The sequence below is a fragment of the Haliotis rubra genome, unplaced genomic scaffold (assembly GCF_003918875.1).
Source record: "Haliotis rubra isolate DU_JTF1 unplaced genomic scaffold, ASM391887v1 Scf201, whole genome shotgun sequence".
Taxonomy (NCBI): Eukaryota; Metazoa; Mollusca; class Gastropoda; order Lepetellida; family Haliotidae; genus Haliotis; species Haliotis rubra.
In genome coordinates, this window is record NW_025766015.1 from 1002836 (window position 1) to 1023964 (window position 21129).

The window sequence follows — 21129 nt, forward strand, 5'->3', positions numbered from 1 at the left end:
CCTACTAACAACTTCATAATTTGACATTAAAACAAAATTTCTGTTCTTCGGTAAGATTGAAAAATTCAACATAGATAGTACAAATATTGGTAAACAATTCCGATCGCAGGTCATCGTACATCGAACACTGCAGTAAAACATGCACTTCATCTTCAATACAGTTATCATTGCACAACGGACAGGTGCGTTCTTCCATAGGTGGGGCGGTGGGGTAGCCTAGTGGTTAAAGCGTTGGCTCGTCACGCCGAAGACCCGGGTTCGATTCTCCACATGGGCACAATGTCTCTGAATATATATAATTTTGATTGTAACAAATAAACCCATTTAAATTGAAAAGGAGCCCCAGGGAGACCAGAGATTCAGAACCTGGAGAAATCTAGACTTGCTTCATTTAAGGCTTTAGCATTGCAGGGAGGGCTAAGCAGTAGGGAAAATAATATGGTTCTGGGACTGTGAGAAAGACTAATTTCTGGTGTCCCCCGCCGTGATATTGCTGGAATATTGCTAAAAGCGGCGTAAAACTAAACTCAGGCAGGCAGTCTTCCACAGGTAATTTTTCATAACGCCCCGTTTCAAGTCTCATTGGAGCAACCCCACATCTAAATTTGGCAAAAGCGCTTCTATAACATCTTGGTATAAGAATATCAACATATTTTTCAGTAAAATAACCAGTTTTAAAACGTTTACATGTACGTAATTTACCCGCGGTATTGGGTACATCTTCAGACCACGATTCACACCAAGCTTTGCAGAGTACATTTCTAACATAAGATCAACAGTTGAACAAGGTAAAGATACATTTACATTACAATACAGTTCCATACCATTCTGGGTAAAAAAAGAGCGTACACAGGTTGTGATTAGGAATTGTGGGTTCGTGCTCTGTCCCTTAATTGTAATAAACTACGCTTACTACGAACCCAAAGGGACCACCAATTTTAGTTCGTTTTAACCGTAGTTCGACCCAGTTCGTTGTATCAGTAAGGTCTCGACGGGGACACCAGAAATAGGCTTCACATATTGTGCCCTTGTGGTGAATCGAACTCGGGTCTTCGGCGTGAGGTGGAATTGGGTTTAACGTCGTGCTTGAGAATATTTCGCTCATATGACGACGTGCATGCGTGTGTATGTGTACGTGCGGCTGCTTGTACTAGCCCAGACTTAAGCTGGTTTTATAGTGCTAGCCCACTGAGATACCATGCCGCAGTGAAGCATGAATACCCCACTCAGACACATTATACTGACTCCGAGCCGACCAGTCCTTGTTGTACCAATTAATGCCGAGCGCCAGGCAGGGACCAACAAGTACCATATTTTAACGTTTTTGGTATGACGCGGTCGGTAATCGAACCCGCGACCTTCCGCACTCCGGGCGGACGCTCTAACCACTACACCACGGAGGCGGTCCTTCGGCGTGAGGAGCGAACGCTTTAACCACTAGGCTACCCCACCGCCCCTCATACACACACAGTAAACAGCATACTAGTTAAGTATACGTACAGAGGCGCGTCAGCATTAAACCGAAAATACTTTCTATACAAAAGAAGCTGTTTTTGCAAACATTTAGCCTTTGGCAAAACAAGGGTAAAGTTTACCCTGAATGTCGCTTTCATTGCTTCCGTCGCCTCTTCAGTCCTGTTAAAAGATAATAATTAAATATTGTTTATTTGGTTTTATGACAAAAACATAGATTTCTAAAGTTTAAAAAAATGATAAAACCCCTCACAGTGGGGTGAAGGTTTGGATTATTACATCCATTGAAAAAACCCATCGTACACATCTGAGCAAATTGCTAGGATTCACCTCCCAAACATTGAGACTAAAGCATGTGCTCGGTGCTATCCTCGGGCGAAGCTCGAATATGCGATTAATTCTTATTCTTATTAACTGTTTTGAATCCGAATTCAATAGGCTCTTTAATGGAGTGCAGAAATTTGACCTTTTTGTTTTTTGTGGCGTCTGACTTTAACAGTTAGATGCCATGGGCGCCTAGAGGCGGGATAGACTGTCTGGAAGGACGCATGTTCAACGTGAACAAATCTTGGTTGTGTTGTCAAGGATGGGCACTTGCTATTCAGACAAGCGATGAAAAATCACCTGGAGATTAACTGCAGAAAAAGGGGCATATTTCAAAAGGACTATCTCTTTCCCTGGGTGAGGTGAGGTGAAATTGGGTTTTACGTCGTGCTTGAGAATATTTCGCTCATATGACGACGTGCATGCGTGTATATGTGTATGTGCGGCTGCTTGTACTGAAGCTGGTTTTATAGTGCTAGCCCACTGAGATACCATGCCGCAGTGAAGCATGAATACCCCACTCAGACACATTATACTGACTCCGAGCCGACCAGATCTTGTTGTGCCCATTAATGCCAAGCACCAGGCAGGGACCAACAAGTATCATATTTTAACGTCTTGTGGTATGACGCGGTCGGGGATCAAACCCGCGACCTTCCGCTCTCCCGGCGGACGCTCTAACCACTACACCACGGAGGCGGTCCTTTCCCCTGGGGTTTATCGCAGCCTGACCTGGGTAGGGAGGGTGTGTGAAACCCATGTATGTAGCCCCAGTTTCAGATATATTAAGGTGCGTCAAATTATTCGTAGGAGGACCGCCAGGTTTTATAGTCTTGGCATTTTAGTGACAGCATCGCTTTCGATTTGACCAAATGAGTGAGTGAGTTGGGTTTTACGCCGCTTTTAGCAATATTCCAGCAATATCATGGCTGGGGACACCAGAAATTAGTCTGTCTCACAGTCCCAGAACCATATTATTTTCCTTACTGCTTAGCCCTCCCTGCAATGCTAAAGCCTTAAATGAAGCAAGTCTAGATTTCTCCAGGTTCTGAATCTCTGGTCTCCCTGGGGCTCCTTTTCAATTTAAATGGGTTTATTTGTTTCAAGCAAATTAGATATATTCAGAGACTAAGAGTGAGTCTAACCAGAAATTAGCTTCACATATTTACGGGAATCGAACCCGGGCCTTCGGCATGACGGGCGAACGCATTAACCACTAGGCTACCCCATCGCCCAAGTTGACCTAGAGGTCATGCATATTGACTGAGGTTGACAAACAAAGGATCACAATCAAGGCTAGTCAGCTATTTGAACCCATGATCATCGTATCCTGGTATACTAAAGGGCGGTAAGCTGTATATTAGAGCGTGGAACACCTGGCTTGAAACAAATCTCCCTATCAGACCTAGCCAGTACCGTATCACGCCGCCCTATTCAATATTCTAGCAACGTCACACGGAGGATACCAGATATGGGCTTCACACAATGTACACGTACCCATGTGTGGAATCGAACCCTGGTTTTGGCATGACGAGCGAACGCTCCAAACACTAGGCCAACCCGCCGTTCTCTCCCTGTCAGACTGGTTTGTATTGAAGTCAGGTGTTTTATATTTAGGCTTCATATTGAAGTAAGGTTGTCAAGTTTGTATTGAAGTATAATGTATAATGAAGTATAATTTCTTTAAAATGAAGTGAATCATATTGATACCTGCAAGTATTAAAGTGGTAAGGTGTACTATATTGAAGTTAGGTGTGTCGACCCCTCTTGAATTAATGTGTATCATATTGAGACCTATTAATGTATGAAGTATCATTAGTCCCTGTCATAGTGGCATCATTGAGACCCACAGACAGTGCCAACATGTTCGAATTTCTATCATTTATCTCAGTCAAGATCTATCTGCTTGTTTAAATTTGTGTGTGTGTTCATTATTTAAGATATGCATACAGTTATACAAAATGTTCAAATTTGACATTTTGTGAAAAAGTTGTTTAAATTTCAATGTATTTAAACTTAAAATTCAAAATGGCGCGCAGATGTGTGTATGTAGGGATAGGCAAGAATGCGGATACGGCAAGAATATTTATTATATTGTTTATGAAACATAATGATGTTTAATTTACCGGGTTATGGGAGCGTATTCATGCCACATTCTCAAAAATGTCATCTACATAAGAGATACTTTCACCTACGTAGAAGGTTCTTCCATCTACGTAAATGATATTATAATCGTGCACATCTTTATTCGTTGTTGTTGGTTGTTGCTGTTTTACGCCGCACTCAGCAATATTCCAGCTATATGGCGGCGGTCTGTAAATAACCGAGTCTTGACCAGACTATCCAGTGATCAACATCATGAGCATCGATCTACGATGGGATACGATGACATGTGTCAACCAAGTCAGCTAGCCTGACCACCCGATCCCGTTACTCGCCTCTACGACAGGCATGTGTTACTGAAGATCAATTCTAACCCGGAAATCACGAGTGATATTTTTATTCAAACAGTGGAACCGAACCCTCTTTGGCAATAGTTTACACAAATATTTATATTTTGGAATGAAAGTTACTAAATTTTTGGAAAAAACCAGTCAGTCACTCACACGGCGCAAAAGATTTTAAAAACTTTTGAAATGCTCCCTAATGGTGATTTCAAGACGTTCGGGGTGATTTCAATTGGTAAATGTAAAACTAACAAAGAAAGTACTTCAACGGGTTCATGGTAACACTGTCTCGGTTGATGATAGGGCGAGACTTGAGGTACGCCCCACACTGGGTCTATTATCTCCCCTCAGTACGGCGTGTGGACGCCCCTGAAGCCTCCCTGAAATGTAAATTACAGAGGAACAGTAGGAAAAAATGGAAAGTTAGCCCTGTACATTTTTGCTGTAATAGTCACAGCATGCCCCTCATTAGCGGCAGTGTTACATAACTGAAGGGCCATCATCTGACGCTGTGTGGAGACGTCTCGCCGTGGCTCGGCCGACATTCCGGGTGGACTTCACAGGGATCAGTTGGGTGGAATTAGCTGGACTTGGAACAGGGGTCGGGTTGGCGTGGGGATATTCCGGGATGGCACGGCGGGGTAGGAGGACTGGAAGGAGGGTGTCGGGTTGGAGGGTGTGGCACCTATGGACAGAGTTGAGTGTGGAGGTATGGGTCTGGGGTGGATGAATTTGGGGCAGAGAGGATGTCATGGCAGGAGTAGATGGACTATGGAGGAGGGGTCAGGTGGATGGGTGTGTGGAGTTTCAGAGAGATGTCAGGGCAGGGGTAGGACGGACTATTTGTAAGGAGGGTCGGGTGGATGGGTGTGAGGAGATTCAGAGAAGATGGCACAGCAGGGGGTAGGACGGACTGTGAAGGAGGGGGTCGGGTGGATGGGTGTGAGGCGCTTCAGAGATGGCACAGCAGGGTAGGGTGGACTGTTAAGGAGGGGTCGGGTGGATGGGTGTGAGGAGCTTCAGAGAGGTGGCACCTCAGGACAGGGTTGGACTGTGAAGGAGGGGTCAGGTGGATGGGTGTGGGAAGCTTCAGAGAGATGGCACCTCAGGGGTAGGGTGGACTGTGAAGGAGGGGTCGCGTGGATGGGTGTGAGGAGCTTCAGAGATGGCAGGGCAGGATAGGGTGGACTGTGAAGGAGGGGGTCGGTGGATGGGTGTGAGAAGCTTCAGAGAGATGGCAGGGCAGGTTAGGGGTAGGAAGTCAGGTGGATTGTGAGGAGCTTCAGAGAGAGACAGCAGGAGTGAAGAGGGAGTCGGGTGGATGGGTGTGAGGAGCTTCAGAGAGAGATGGTACGTCAGGGTAGGGTGGACTTGTGAAGGAGGTGGTCAGGTGGATGGGTGTGAGAAGCTTCAGAGAGATGCAGGGCAGGGGTAGGGTGGACTGTGAAGGAGGGGGGTCGGGTGGATGGGTGTGAGGAGCTTCAGAGAGATGGCACGTCGGGGTAGGGTGGACTGTGAAGGAAAGGAGGGTCAGGTGGATGGGTGTGAGAAGCTTCAGAGATGTCAGGGTAGGGGCAGGGTGGACTGTGAAAAGGAGGGGGTCAGGTGGATGGGTGTGGTGAGCTTCAGAGAGATGGCACAGCGGGGTAGGGTGGACTGTGATGGAGGGGTCAGGTGGATGGGTGTGAGAAGCTTCAGAGAGATGGCAGGGGGTAGGGTGGACTGTGAAGAGGAGGAGGCGGTGGATGGGCGTGGGTGTGAGCTTCAGAGAGATGGCACAGGGTAGGGGTAGGGGCAGACTGTGAAGGAGGGGTCAGGTGGATGGGTGTGAGAAGCTTCAGAGAGATGTCAGGAGTAGGGCAGGGTGGACTGTGAAGAGGGAGGGTCAGGTGGATGGGTGTGAGGAGCTTCAGAGAGATGGCACGTCAGGGTAGGGTGGACTGTGAAGGAGGGGTGGTGGATGGGTGTGGGAAGCTTCAGAGAGATGGTCAGGAGTGAGGGCAGGGGTGGATGGGTGGACTGTGAAGGAGGGTGGAGTTGGGAGGGGTGGATGGGTGTGAGGCGCTTCAGAGAGATGGCACGGCAGGGTAGGGTGGATTGTAAAGGAGAGGTGGTTGGGTGGATGTGTGTGGCGAGCTTCAGAGAGATGGCACGGCAGGGGTAGGTTGGATTGTGAAGGAGGGTCAGGTGGATGGGTGTGAGGAAGCTTCAGAGATATGGCAGGGGTAGGGCAGGGCAGGACTGTGAAGGAGGGGGTTGGGTGGATGGGTGTGAGAGCTTCAGAGAGATGGCAGGGGCAGGGGTAGGGTGGACTGTAAAGGAGGGTCGGGTGGATGGGTGTGAGCTTCAGAGAGATGGCACAGCAGGGTAGGGTGGATTGTGAAGGAGGGTCGGGTGGATGGGTGTGAGAAGCTTCAGAGAGATGGCATGGCAGGGCAGGGGTAGGGTGGACTGTGTAGGAGGGGGTCGGGTGGATGGGTGTGAGAAGCTTCAGAGAGATGTCAGGGGGTAGGGCAGGGTGGACTGTGAAGGAGGGGTCAGGTGGATGGGTGTGAGAAGCTTCAGAGATGGCATGGGCAGGGGTAGGTGGACTGCTGAAGGGAGGGGTGGACTGTGAAAGCTTCAGAGGGGCAGTCAGGTGGATGGGTGTGGAAGCTTCAGAGAGATGGCACGGCGGGGTAGGGTGGACTGTGAAGGAGGGAGGTGGATTGGGTGGATGGGTGTGTGAAGCTTCAGAGAGACAGGATTGGGTGGTTCAGGGACGTAGGGTGGATTGTGGATTGTGAAGGAGGGGGGTTGGGTGGATGGGTGTGAGAAGCTTCAGAGAGATGGGTGTGGGAAGCTAGGGCAGGGTGGATTGTGAAGGAGGGGTCGGGTGGATGGGTGTGAGGAAGCTTCAGAGAGATGGCAAGGGTAGGGCAGGGTGGACTGTGAAGGAGGGGTCGGGTGGATGGGTGTGAGTGAGCTTCAGAGAGATGGCACGTCGGGTAGGGTGGATTGTGAAGGAGGGTCGGGTGGATGGGTGTGAGGAGCTTCAGAGATGGCAGTCAGGGTGGGTGGACTGTGAAGGAGGGTAGGGTGGATGGGTGTGAAGAGATGGCACGTCAGGTGGATGGGGAGGGTTGGTGGAAGGGTGTCAGAGAGATGTCAGGAGTAGGGGCAGGGTGGACTGTGAAGGAGGGGTGGATGGATGGGTGTGAGAAGCTTCAGAGAGATGGCAGGGGTGGGGAAGGGTGGACTGTGAAGGAGGGGGTCGGGTGGATGGGTGTGAGGAAGCTTCAGAGAGATGGCAGATGGTAGGGGGAGGGGTGGATTGTGAAGAAGGAGGGTTGGGTGGATGGGTGTGAAGCTTCAGAGAGATGTCAGGGGTAGGGCAGGGTGGACTGTGAAGGAGGGGTCGGGTGGATGGGTGTGAGAAGCTTCAGAGAGATGGCACGTCGGGGTAGGGTGGACTGTGAAGGAGGGTCGGGTGGATGGGTGTGAGAAGCTTCAGAGAGATGGCACAGCGGGGTAGGTTGGACTGTGAAGGAGGGGGTCGGGTGGATGGGTGTGGGAAGCTTCAGAGAGATGGCAGGGTAGGGCAGGGTGGATTGTGAAGGAGGGGTTGGGTGGATGGGTGTGAGGAGCTTCAGAGAGATGGTACAGCGGGGTAGGGTGGACTCTGAAGGAGGGGGTCGGGTGGATGGACGTGGGGTTGAGCTTCAGAGAGATGTCAGGGTAGGGCAGGGTGGACTGTGAAGGAGGGGGCGGATGGAATATTATTTTCATTGAGTCTATTTTCTGATTCCCTATTACCCACGCCAGTCTCGTTCAAGGTGAAGACAAATAAAAATGTATTCAAGACGATCGCAGCTTCCTGTTCGTCCAGCCTCAATAAGCATTTGAGTATTATCGACTAATCATGAATGATTCAGTATTCACCTCGGAGCAGCGGAAGGACATTCGGAATCTCTCGGACTGAAGTGCACGGCCACAAAGGTATCATCCGGCATATCCCGGTGTGGTACGAATGTTGACGACTGAGTGATCACGCGGAGAATGGATGTTGACATTAATGACTACAGAGAGATTCTATCCATTTATTACACGCTGATTATTTTTACATGACGTATTTCCTGTGCAAGTATTTCATCAAGTTGTTAAAACTGACAGAAATATATGTTTCCCCTGCGTTGTGTGAAGTATGCACAGGTATGCACGGATTGTGTTCTGCTGTCGGCGAGTAATATATGGAGGACAACAAGTCCTTTGTTTCTTTGTTACCTGAAAATACATATTTACTTCTTCCTGTTTGGCTATCACGCCCGCTTGATCAAAATGTAAATGTTACAAAAGGATGAAATTCATGTGAAGTATTTGATTATATTCGTTTTAATGCAACCATTCAGGGATTTATGACATAAAGGCACGGAGACCGCTGTTTGAGTTATCAAGATTTATTAAGACTTCAAACAAATTTTACAGTAATAATAAGTCTGTCTAATTTGTTTGATACCAGTATGTGAAAAATGAAAAAAATATATGGCCCAGAAAATAATGCAGGTTAAATATATTTCCCCTTCTATTCATCAGAGGGTGACGCCGAGATTCGTCCTTAAACCGCAATGCGCCTTGAATCAGTTGATGCCTAATTGAGATTTGTCCTGCCTGTGGTTCCTGGGTTGTCAGCTTCTCCTGGTTTTACCAGTGCTGAAGGTCTGAAACCTGCATCACCTCGAGTTTTTCCCTCCCCACCTCCGTGTTAAAAATAGACACTGTTTAAAGCGTCGGATGGGTACAATGCGTGGAGACATTTCTGTGGAATATTGGCTAAAAGCGGCGTAAAACTAAACTCACTGTTAAGGACGGTAAACCTACTCTCACTCACTGGCGGCAGTCTGTAAATAATCATGTGTGATCTAGACTGACTAGCGTCAACCAAGTCAACGAGCCTGACCACCCGGTCTCGTTAGTCGCCTTTTACGACGAGCATGGGTTACTGAAGACCAATTCCAACCCGGACCTTCACGGGTCGATGGCAGAGTACTAGATACAGGAACCACAGGCGATATCATGATACCAAAGAGTATTTCACAACAGATCAGCCTTCTAACATTTAGTTAATGTTGATAATTTGTTTCAGGCCCGACTGTATGTGTAAAATGTCTTGCCTGTCAATGCCTGACAATCCAGATCGTGGGCGTTGGGGTCATCTTGTGATGACGTTCGGATCGGCAAGCCATCGCCAAGGTCAAGGTTAATTTTTAAACCTTCCCTATTTGTATATTTGTAACAGCTGCAGTCCCTGGAGGACATAGAGACATAGAGAGGTGCAGGGGTGGTGGATGATGGGTCGGGGATGCAGTGATGCAACACACACAACCCCCCACCCACCACCCAAACCAATCCAGAGCGTTCTTTCACTTGGAGACTTGGATAGACCGTGTGACCACTTTTTTAAAAATTGGGGACCCCTCTGAGCCTGATTCTCCGTCTAGCATTTTGTGATACTGTTCAAATATTGTTAAAAAGTGGCATAAAACCATTCTCATTCACACATGCGTCCCCTCGTATGTGTAAGTTTAAGTCCGTGGGAGGTATGGCTTATAGCGTCTTTAATACGTTGTGCAACCTATTCTGTCTTACGGTGCAGCACTTTGGGGAACTAAGGATTTAGTTGTATAAGCGCAGTACAGAACCGTGCTTGTAGATTTTTCATTGGCGTAAATAGCAAAACCCCTTATTTGGCAGTAAGGGGCGATATGGGATGGACTAGTACTTTGTCAAAACAGAGAACAGAAGTACATGTATTACGATTTTGGGATAAGCTGCACTATATGGCACCTGATAGATTGCCTTCTGTTATTAGCAGCTGGTCACGGCGTTTAGCCAAATCATGTCATCTTTATTACAATCGCTGCAACTCCCAGTGCATGACATGCTACACACGGTAGTAGTGAATTGACTTTGTCATTTCAACATATACAGTTGTTAGATCATCAGGAGTGGCTACGGGAATTGTGGAATGACCACATATAGACAGTTTAAGTAGTACACTGTTACTCCAGAACCATACATAACGTCTATACTTCTATACCGTAGCGTTCTAGGTAAACTTCCCTGTAGTACACTTCCATTAGAAATAGAACGTGGTAGATTTTCTCGTCCTGCGACGCCACTTGCAGACAGGCTTTGTCGTCACTGTAGTAGTCAGGCTGTCGAAGACGAAGTCCATTTCTTAGTTAGCTGTCCTTATTATTCTGATCTTCGGTATGATCTGTTTAGAAAATCTAGTATCTTATACCCTAATATTGCTCAGTTATCAAACACTGAACAAGCTACACTCCTCTTACAAACAGAAAATATTGTTAATCCACTGGCCGCTTTAGTTAGCCGTATGTATCGGCGTAAGCTATCATCCCAATAACTTTTTTTTTTCTTCTTTTTCCCTAGTTCTTTCATATGTGTGATACTCCTTAATGTTTTAATCTATATTTTATACATTTTATGCACATATTGTCTAGTGTGTCTCATTTGCCATCTGGCCTGGTGTTAGTATATTTTTATGTTATTTTACCACTTCCATTTTTGACATGTACATTCACGTGACACATAAATAAACTATTTTGTCTGTCTGTCTGTCTGTCTGTATATTTGTAACAGCTGCAGCTGCAGTCCCTGGAAGTCATAGAGAGGTGCAGGGGTGGTGGTTGATGGGTCGGGGATGCAGTGATGCACCCCCCACCCCAACACAAAAACCAAAACAAAAACAAAACAAAACAAAAACCCCAAACAAAACAAAAACAAAAAACAAAACAAAAACAACAACAAACAAACAAACAAACAAACATAAAACAACGAACAATACAGAGCGTTCTTTCACTTGGAGACTTGGGTAGACCGTGTGACCACTTTTTTAAAAATTGGGGAGCCCTCCGAGCCTGATTCTCCGTCTAGCATTTTGTGATACTGCTAAAATATTGTTAAAAAGTGGCATAAAACCATTCTCTCGTACTGTATCGTAGAGTAATCAACCTCCTGCTCTAGGGGGGTCGGGTGGATCACCCTAAGTGAGGTGTTTAATAACATCATCAAGTTTATTAGGTCTATAAAAGTCTTATAAGATCAAAAACCAATTACAAGTCACAAGAATGATTTATTGCGTACAATGTTAGGTTTGCTTTTATTGCAGCTTGCTCAACTTCAGCTCAAGGATGCGTCTGACACCAGCTAGAGACAAGGGCTGTAAATAAAGGGGTTGGTTTAAACGGCTTACACTGTTATTAAGGGGGATACGTGTGCACGGCCGCGACTTATATATCAATCATCCGAGGCAGGGCTAACAAACGGATTACTGGTTGGCGTAATGAAACAGATTATCAGTTTATCAATACATATGCATTGCCTGATCGAGACGCAGACAATGTCATCTTTAAAGATATTAAGTCTCATAATGAGGTAATTCCATATCAAAACGACCGAGATAACGCCATATTGCAAAGGTATCGCCAATACCGGGTAATGGAGGTCTCTAAACGTCGTCCTTCGCTACAGGTGACTTTTCGATTCGCGTGACATCTTTTCAAAAGGGGGAGCAAAACTGGCCAGGGCTGATAGACGCGGTTCGCCAACTCTTCTTTGATGTCACCGCCCTCCGTGGCCATAGGGTGAAGGCAATTAACGTCTATGTGGACCGGTGATGAATGAGACTGTCACCCGTACAATAGTGACCGTGGATACAGTTTGCTATGGTAGCTGTCAGGTGACACTTAGACTGGTTTACTGTCGCAGCGAGAGGCGGGTAGGACTCTCACGTCATGTGGAAAACATTATCATGTGGAAATCGAAATTTTGGAGAAATTCCTCAAGCGGACTGATAAGTGTTGTATGACTCGATTTGGTTTCTTTTGCATCAGTAGCTGTTCGGAATCAGGTATCACGATATAAAGATGAATACATCGTTATCTCCCTGTCAACGTGTAGGTGTATGTGTCTGTGTGTACTTTTAGGTTTAGATGAGTATAGCTGTACGGCGTTTGCGTATCGGAATGCGCAGGAATTAGGAACGCGTGCGAGTGCAAATGCGTTTGCGTGCATGCGTACTTGAGCCTTAACGTATTTGATTGACAACGCCGATGAGTGAGTGAGTTTAGTTTTACGCCGCATTCAGCAATATTCCAGCTATGTGGCGATGGTCTGTTAATAATTGAGTCTGGACCAGACAATCCAGTGATCAACAGCATGAGCATCGAACGATGACGATAGTGTTGGTAGTGGTGGTCATGATGATGGTTTAACGAGTACTGGTGGTGGTGGTGTTGATGATGAGCGGGCGCGCGAGTTTAGTTTTACGCCGCACTCAGCAATATTCTAGCTATATGACAGTGGTGGTGGTGGTGATGATGATGATGATGATGATGATGATGATGATGATGATGATGATGATGATGAAGACTTATGGAAGACTTAATTTATGCGAAATGTGCAGGTACGAGATCATGTACGTATATGCGTACGAGTACGAATGCTTCTACGCATTTCGAATCCGAAACGAATAAATATAACTCTGGTTGAGAATTGTGAAAACATGCACTTTTTGTTGGTGACCTTCGCCCGTGAAACTGCCTCCCCGAACAAAACTATTTTAACATTGCCTTTTGAATTTCTATATCCGTATTCAAGAACCAACTTAAAAACTTTATTCCGCGATATGTGTAGGTATTAAAGCGGCCGTGTAAATTTTATGAGAATACTTTAGATGCTATCTAATTCTGGTCTTTTATAAAACAGGGCGTATTTCATATTGCCATGATTATATTGTGTTGTAAGCAGAGTCAATGGACTAGCTCATGTACGTCGACCAGACCCGCCTACAGCATTGTTGCGGTTGAGACGGACTGTCTGAATCCTGATTCAAAACAACGGGCATTTGTTCCCTAGGTAGACGTCTTTCGAAAATTATGGAACAAATATAAACAGAACACTGAACTTGACTTCAGTTAGGTCAACCATGGCGCATCGTGTCAATCACTTGTCACGGCATTGCTATGGCGACCATGTCAAATGTATAAACATCTAACTTCAGCCATGGGTCAAGATGACCTTCACAATTCCGCCATTCCGTGAACTCGGGTTAAGTGGTGTGAATATGACAATTGTTTATCTTAATGCAATGCGAAAACATGTACCTGTCCAAATGACCATTCCGAAATCGCTTAATGGCTACTTAATAGAATATGAACCCATTAATCAAGTCACAAGGACAGGCGACATGTTTGTGACCCGGATGAAGAATGCTTCCTGTAACCCTGTGCATGCTGCAGTCGACTTTGGACGACTTCATGTGCGATTTTACTCACTCCGATATTTTCGTGAATCTTTGTAAATCATGTCATATACTCGACCTAAAGGGGAGCTGCACTAGCTAAATGACCAGTGGTCAAGACACAAAAGACGTGTATTCGTCCTGACAACAGACACATTGTTTTATAACTATGGCGTCTGCAAAGATTCTTGTTCAGAATCCTATTCTTTTCTTGTTCTTGATTCTAGTAAGAGTCGACCGCAGTGTAGAGTAGGTGTAGTGAGTGAGTGATTGAGGAGTGACATCAACATTCTAGCAAAATCACGGCGGGGGTCATTAGAAAAGGGCGTCACATTTCGATACCGGATCTTCATTTAGGAATTTACCTCACGCATCCTTAACTTATGCTCGTCATTGTATGGTTGAAAAATACGTATGTTTGGATATGTGTTATCAAAACAGGGCTGAAAACGAGTTGATGTTGTTTTATGTCGCTTTCAGCAAAATTACAACAATATCACAGCGGTGGACACCACAAATGGGCTTTATACGTTGTACCAATATGGGAATCGAACCCAGGTTTTCGGCGAGAGACATGCTTTACCCACTAGACTACCCCGCATAAAACACGAAATGTTCGTCCACGGTATTTATTTTGAAAATAGAATGGAGGCATAGTACACTTGACTTGAAGCCGGGTCAGCCCTACCTCCCTGGGCATCCGGGATGCCATTTAGAGCGCCTTGGCGTCCCGTTTAAGGACATACGAGACAAATGAGTTTCCACAGCAAGCACAAGTGAATTAGACTCAGTCTGAGATTTCCACATTGCATACATGACCAACCATGCTCATAAAACTAGGGAATAGAACATTAATTTTAGCATTGAAATTTTGATATCCGGTCATCAGTGGCTTCCGGCGCAATCCACGGGCTGGACTCTTGAAGATCCGGGTTATAACTGATCTTCAGCAACCCATGCTTGTCGTTAGAGGCGGGATCGGGTGGTCGGGCTTGCTAGTGTGGTTGATGGTTCGACTATTTTGAACATTACGGCGTTAAACAACTAGGGACTGACTGAGTTTGGTTTTACGCCGCTTTTAGCAACATTCCAGCAACATCACGGCTGGGGGACACCAGAAATGGGCTTCACACATTGTATCCATGTTGGGATTCGAACCCGTGTCTTCGGCGTGATGAGTCAACGCTTTAACTACTAGGCTACCCTACCGTCCCTAAACAACCAAGGAACAAAACTCTTAACAGGCTCTAAATCTTGCGGATCAAAGGGCTTGCACCCTCGGTGAAGTCTTCCACTACTGATCTGCATAAATGGATGTGTGGCGGAGGTGTAAGAGAAATTAGCATGAAAGAACCCTTATTGGTATGATACGGAAAATTGCGGAGGGCGATGAATGAGTGAGTCAGTGAGTCTGGTTTTACGCCGCTTTTAGCAATGTTCAAGCAATATCACGGCAGGGGACACCAGAATGGGCTTCACACATTGTACCCATGTGAGGAATCGAACCCAGGTCTTCGGCGTGACGAGCGAACGCCTTAACCACTAGGCTACTCCACCGTCCCCGAAGGGCGATGAATGATCTACTGTGCGGCCAAAACAGGGGAACTGATTCATGCCATAAAACAGGCATAAACAACAACAGCAACAACAACAACAACAACAACAACAACAACGACAACAACAACAACAACAACAAACAAGAATGCATCGATTCAGTGCCTCAAACGTACCCCGCCCCAAAATTTCATATACCCAAAAAACTTAAAGTAAAACAATGTAGCCATGGGTTTAAAAAAAAGTAAACTAGTGCCCAAAAGAAACTATACACCGCAAAACATTACTTAAAAATTCACAAAATTGTAAATGACGTGATAAAACCATACTGAGCCATGTCACACACGTACAGACCAATCCTTTCCGGGAACAAACGGCGAACCAAGTTAACGAATTGCCTAAACGTCGTAAAAATGATCCAAAACGACTTTTTCTTATGTAACGCGAAATGCACGTGCATACTTACAGAACAAAACAGCCTAAGCGACACATGTGCAGCACAGTAGGTAAATAGAACACAAAAAGTATGCCACATATGAGGCAAATCGAAAACGAGAGAACTGTCGGAATGGCCCAACAAGGAGCTAACCACAACTGTCATCAGTACACACTGTGTACTTTCTTTTGAACACTAGTATACAAACTGGTAGTTATTAAGAAATAAAACGACCATAAAAATGGTATGACTAATATATCATATACAATTAACTACTGTGAAAGAAAACACTGAATATTTATAGTCTAAGAAAATGTATTGTTGACAATAAATAGCACTATATTACATCGTGCGCACATTTTAGTATCTCGTGTGCACGATATAAAAAAAAATAAAATTCTCCTACTCATGTCCCTTCAGCGCTTCCGTAGGTTACAGAAATATAGGGAACAAACAATGAAAATATGAAGTTAAATCTTGTCATTAAGTGGTTGTATCTGTGACAGTGTCATCATATTGTTAGTGAGATTTTTATTATATTTAAATGGGGGCGATGGGGTAGCCTTGTAATTAAAGCGTCCGCTCGTCACGCCGAAGACCCACTTTCAATTCCCCACATGGGTGCAAAGTGTGAAGCCCGTTTCTGGTGTCCCCGTCGTGATGTTACTTGAATATTGCTAAAAGCGGCGTAAAACCTAACTCACTCACTCATATTGAAATGGGTGCACATATGTGATAGAAGGAGCATGTGATGAATATGATATTTTTTACGAAGTGGAAATTTTCTGTTTGGAAAGATAGAAGATGTCATGAGACATGTTCTGAATAATAATTATATAATTTCACAGGAGCAATAAATTGCACCACGAAGCAGAATGTGACCTTGTTTGATACTTAGTTGGGGCGGTGGGGTAGCCTAGTGGTTAAAGCGTTGGCTCGTCACGCCATAGACCCGTGTTCGAATCCCCACATGGGTACAATGTGTGAAGCCCATTTCTGGTGTCCCCCGCCGTGATGTTGCTGGACTATTGCTAAAAGCGGCGTAAAACCAAACTCAGTCAGTCAGTCAGTTGATACTTAGTTAAACACGTCCAAAAGAAGCAAATCATTAAGATATTCAATTTTATGGATAATCTCTTCTTTACAGATATAGCAATGATTCGATGTAAATTCTTTCAGCTGTCGTGACCTCAAACAACTGAATAATGTACGTAGTAATAATGTACCGAACTGGAAAGTAATTTCTGACTAACTGACACATTTGAAAGGATTTAACATATTTTGATTCTGCATCATAGATCGTCGGAAATACCTAAAAACCGATCCCCGACTGCGTCATACCAAAAGACGTTAAAATATGGTACTTGTTGGTCCCTGCCTGGTGCTCGGCATTAATGGGTACAACAAGGACTGGTCGGCTCGGAGTCAGTATAATGTGTCTGAGTGGGGTATTCATGCTTCACTGCGGCATGGTATCTCAGTGGGCTAGCTCTATAAAACCAGCTTAAGTCTGGGCTAGTACAAGCAGCCGCACATACACATACACACGCATGCACGTCGTCATATGAGCGAAATATTCTCCAGCACGACGTTAAACCCAATTTCACCTCACCTCACCTCACCATCCAGCGAACAGAACTCACCTGGTCCCAGTTGGATGCAACATACACTTACAGTCCTCAGCCAGGGCCATCCTTCAGTTCCGACAAGTGCTCGGTTGATACTGCTGGACCAACATACTTCAACCTTTCAGTCGATATTCGTCTATTGACATTATGCAGTACAAACCTCAATCGTTATTGTTTCGGATGGTATGGATATGTAAACTTTCAATGTTTATTTCTGTGGTTAATAATGTTAGCCTCTGTGTAAAGGCTTTTACTGTTGACAAGTTTACTATTTAGTGATACTAAAAGATTTATGAAGGTAAAAAGATCGCAATATCTTATTTTGATTTAGAAATTAATGATGTCTAGCGTCTGACTTCGAGAAACAATCTGAGAGAAAGATTGCTTAGTTTTGCCATGTAACTTTGTTTTGGGAACTTTGGGTATTTGTGTTCCTTCTGACAGATTTGTGAAATAAAATCATGACACCTCAATGATTTTCATTTTGTATTAACACTATTGGCAAATAACTTGTTTGAGTGGCATTTTAGAAGTTGAGACGTACAATATAGAACAATTTGTTATGGATAACAACTTCTTTATTTCGTGAGTGCGACGTAGCGATACAGATTCTTGTACCGTTGTCAAGCAGGAGTGAGACATGAAGTGGAGGAGATGTGTGTGTGTGTGTGCATATATATATACGGTTGATGGTGGGCTAGTCTGTCTCACAGTCCCTGAACCACATTAATTTCCCTACAGCCTAGCCTTCCCTGTAGTGCTAAAGCCCTAAATAAAGCAAGTCTAGATTTCCTCAGGTTCTGAATCTCTGGTCTCCCTAGGGCTCCTTTTCAATATAAATGGGCTTGTTTGTTACAAAATTATATATATTCAGAGACTAAGCTTTAGTCTAATGGTGGGCTTATGGCGTTTGATGTGAATGGCTTCGGTGAGTGAGCTTGCGTTTAGTGAAGTCCGTTTGGTTGTTGGCTAGAATGGTGATGTCAGACCACTCTATTTGATACTTATGGTTAGCTTTGATGTGGTCAGAGATGGCTGATTTGCTGTCGGAATTACTAACGGAGGTGCGATGTTCTTTGACTCGGGGGTTGATGGGTCGCGATGTTTCACCTATGTAGCTTTGTCCACAATCACAGTTTATTTTATTATTAAACATTTCGGGTTGTTGCTGATGACGGTGGGTTGTTTTCTTCCGTTGGCGTGGAGGAGGTTGTTGAGGCTGGAGGACGCTGAGAAGGTTGTGTCTATACCTGCTTGTTGTTTCAGGAGTCACCATACTAGCTAACAACCAAACGGACTTCACTAAACGCAAGCTCACCGAAGACATTCACATCAAACGAATGAATGAATGGTTTATTCTCCCGAAGATCACAACAGTGACATAGAGAAAACTTACAAATGTACAAAATTTGTTTATGGGAACATACGTAGTCCGGCTTTCACATAGCTGCTTACAGTAGTGCTTTATGCATACAAGACATTAGGGATATAAATTTATCTAATGATGGATAATTACAATAAAAGTTTGCTAGAAATGAATTTCTTACTTTTCTTAAATATGAACAATATAACAAACAGTGAAATTCATCTCCTATTGTATTCTTACACAATGTACATACTCTTTCTTCTTTAATAATATTATACCATCTGCCTGTTTCTTTTGGGAGTTTATGGTTACAAGTTCTAATATAGGTAAGCCAAATGCGAACATTTAATGGAAGGTGTAATGGATAACTTTCAAGATATGGAGATAACTTAAGCACATTATAATAGTGCCCTTTAGTAGATGTTGATTTACATACGTTCCATTAAAGGCAAGAAATTTAATGTCAACTTCTTTATCGTGAAGGGTCACGACGTTTCAAAGTATGTCTTTACTCCTTCATCAGGTGAATGAAACAATTAGGAGCAGACAGCTATATATGGAAGAGAAGAAGAAGAAGAAGAAATATAGTTTATTAATGTGTCACATGCTGCAGAACATTAAAAGGGACGGTACATTATTGCGAGAGTTTAAAAGCAGCATCCGGCCATAAGGCCTATGAGACACAAATATCACAGTTGTATAAAACATTAGTAATAAAATCACACCCACACATACACACACGCAGGCAGAACTGTATACACAAACACAAAACGCATACATCTTCACACACCCACACGCACGCACACATACACATACACACACACACACACACGAGCGCACGAGCCTACAGACAGACACCTACGACAGACAGACCCACATACACGCGCACGCACGCACGCACACACACTTACACTTTCTTACCTAAAATGCATAAATTACATAAATAACATAATTATAAGTACATTGTAGAGTTACCTATTCTACAGAAATATTCCGGCGCCTAAACATAGTATGGACGAGTGCGGCAAGGGGCTTTACGAACTGGTTATTTGTAAGTAAGAATACCATTTTATCTACTGCTGACATAGATGAGAATGTAGGATGGACACTGGTTGCACACTCCGGCACAGCGATGACTAACATAACATCACTGCCACAGGCTAATTTGCATATCACGTGACCGGACTGTTCTCTTGCTTGTAAACAAACGCGCATATTCATAATAAGAAGAGGCTGGACTCACGAAAGCTTTTCGGCGCTCTCTTCATATTGTTTTGCATTGTTACATATATATTCTTCCACAACTGCGACAGTAAGGTCTATGACAGTACATATTTAGACATCAAACTGGCTGCATCGTTTGCTCTCCATCAGCTTCGATGACAGCACGTGGAGCCGTACAATCTATGTAAACAAAGAATCGCTACGCAAATCGAAATAGTGTTACATGTTTTTGGATATTTTCTCAGTGAAACTAAACCATTCTATTAAAGATGTTTAGTTAGATGTGTAGACTCGTCAAAAATAAAAGAGTAAAAGAAATCTGTACATTATATTGAATGGACATTACAAGATGTGACGAATCGTCACATTTCTCTGGCCTGTGGCAGAGGTACTATGCTGGCTTGCCGCATGGAACTCTGGGTAGGAGAGTACTATATATATACATGTTAAAACAACAACAGTTATAAGATAACGAGGGAAACCAGTAGTTAATTGGTAGATGGAAGCCAGGGATTGTTAATCCAGGCATGATTTAGGTAACAAAGGTGGCAATTTAACCAAGGGATAAGAAGACCAATCTACCAATTAACTATCACAAATAATGTTTACACAATAATCAATATTTTCTGCGGTTACATTTTCAATGTCTTTACAGATAACATCAATCTGTTATTGAAATAACTCTCTCTGTACATATCTATACCCTTTGTCTGCCTCTTGTTGAACCTTTTTTGTAATATACACTTGTAACTATGTGGAGAGGGCTTATTTAAGTTGGATAACTTGTGCCCAATCCGTTTCTTAATTGAATAAAATATGTTTCAATCAATCAATCTGTGTAACGTCAATACTGTGTTCAAATGCCTCTGACAAAGTAGGATTATACTTGTTGGCTGCGATGTTTTCTGTGCATGATTCCTTATCAGCACCACTCGTTTGTTGAGAGACTGGTAACTTATCCGAGACCAGTGAAACCGAGATGCTGCAATGTACATCAGATAGAATAGGGTCAAAGTCACTTATTTAAAAAAATTGAACAAGCGAAAAGTGTCCGCCAACGCTAAACAGTAATCGACAACACTTGCATCTTTACAAGTCAGTTTGCCAGTATTTTTGTCAAAGTCCAATCTTCCGTTGGCAATTACAGACCGGTATTCTTACATAAGTTTATCAGTTTCTTACCGTAGTTGTTCACAGATTTGTCCATTAAAGGTCGGTTAACTTGTATACCATTCTTCTCAAGCACCTCAACATTGGAATAAAGGCATTCACTGTCAATCTGGTCATTTTCAGATAGGAAAACGTCTATTATGACATACTCTGAAAGGGATTTGGTTCTTGCATTAAAATCACCTTAACACATAAATACTGTG

At 44.1% G+C, this 21129-nt stretch overlaps 1 long non-coding RNA gene across 1 annotated transcript; it reads right to left on the reverse strand.

Annotated features, from left to right (window-relative positions):
• Positions 1–10699: 10699 nt before the first annotated feature.
• LOC124275690 lies at positions 10700–20426 on the reverse strand. The gene is made up of 3 exons (XR_006898337.1): positions 20347–20426; positions 19001–19002; positions 10700–10712 (listed from the first exon to the last, which is right to left on the reverse strand). It is a non-coding gene; the product is annotated as an uncharacterized LOC124275690 (long non-coding RNA).
• Between the last annotated feature and the right edge of the window lie 703 nt (positions 20427–21129).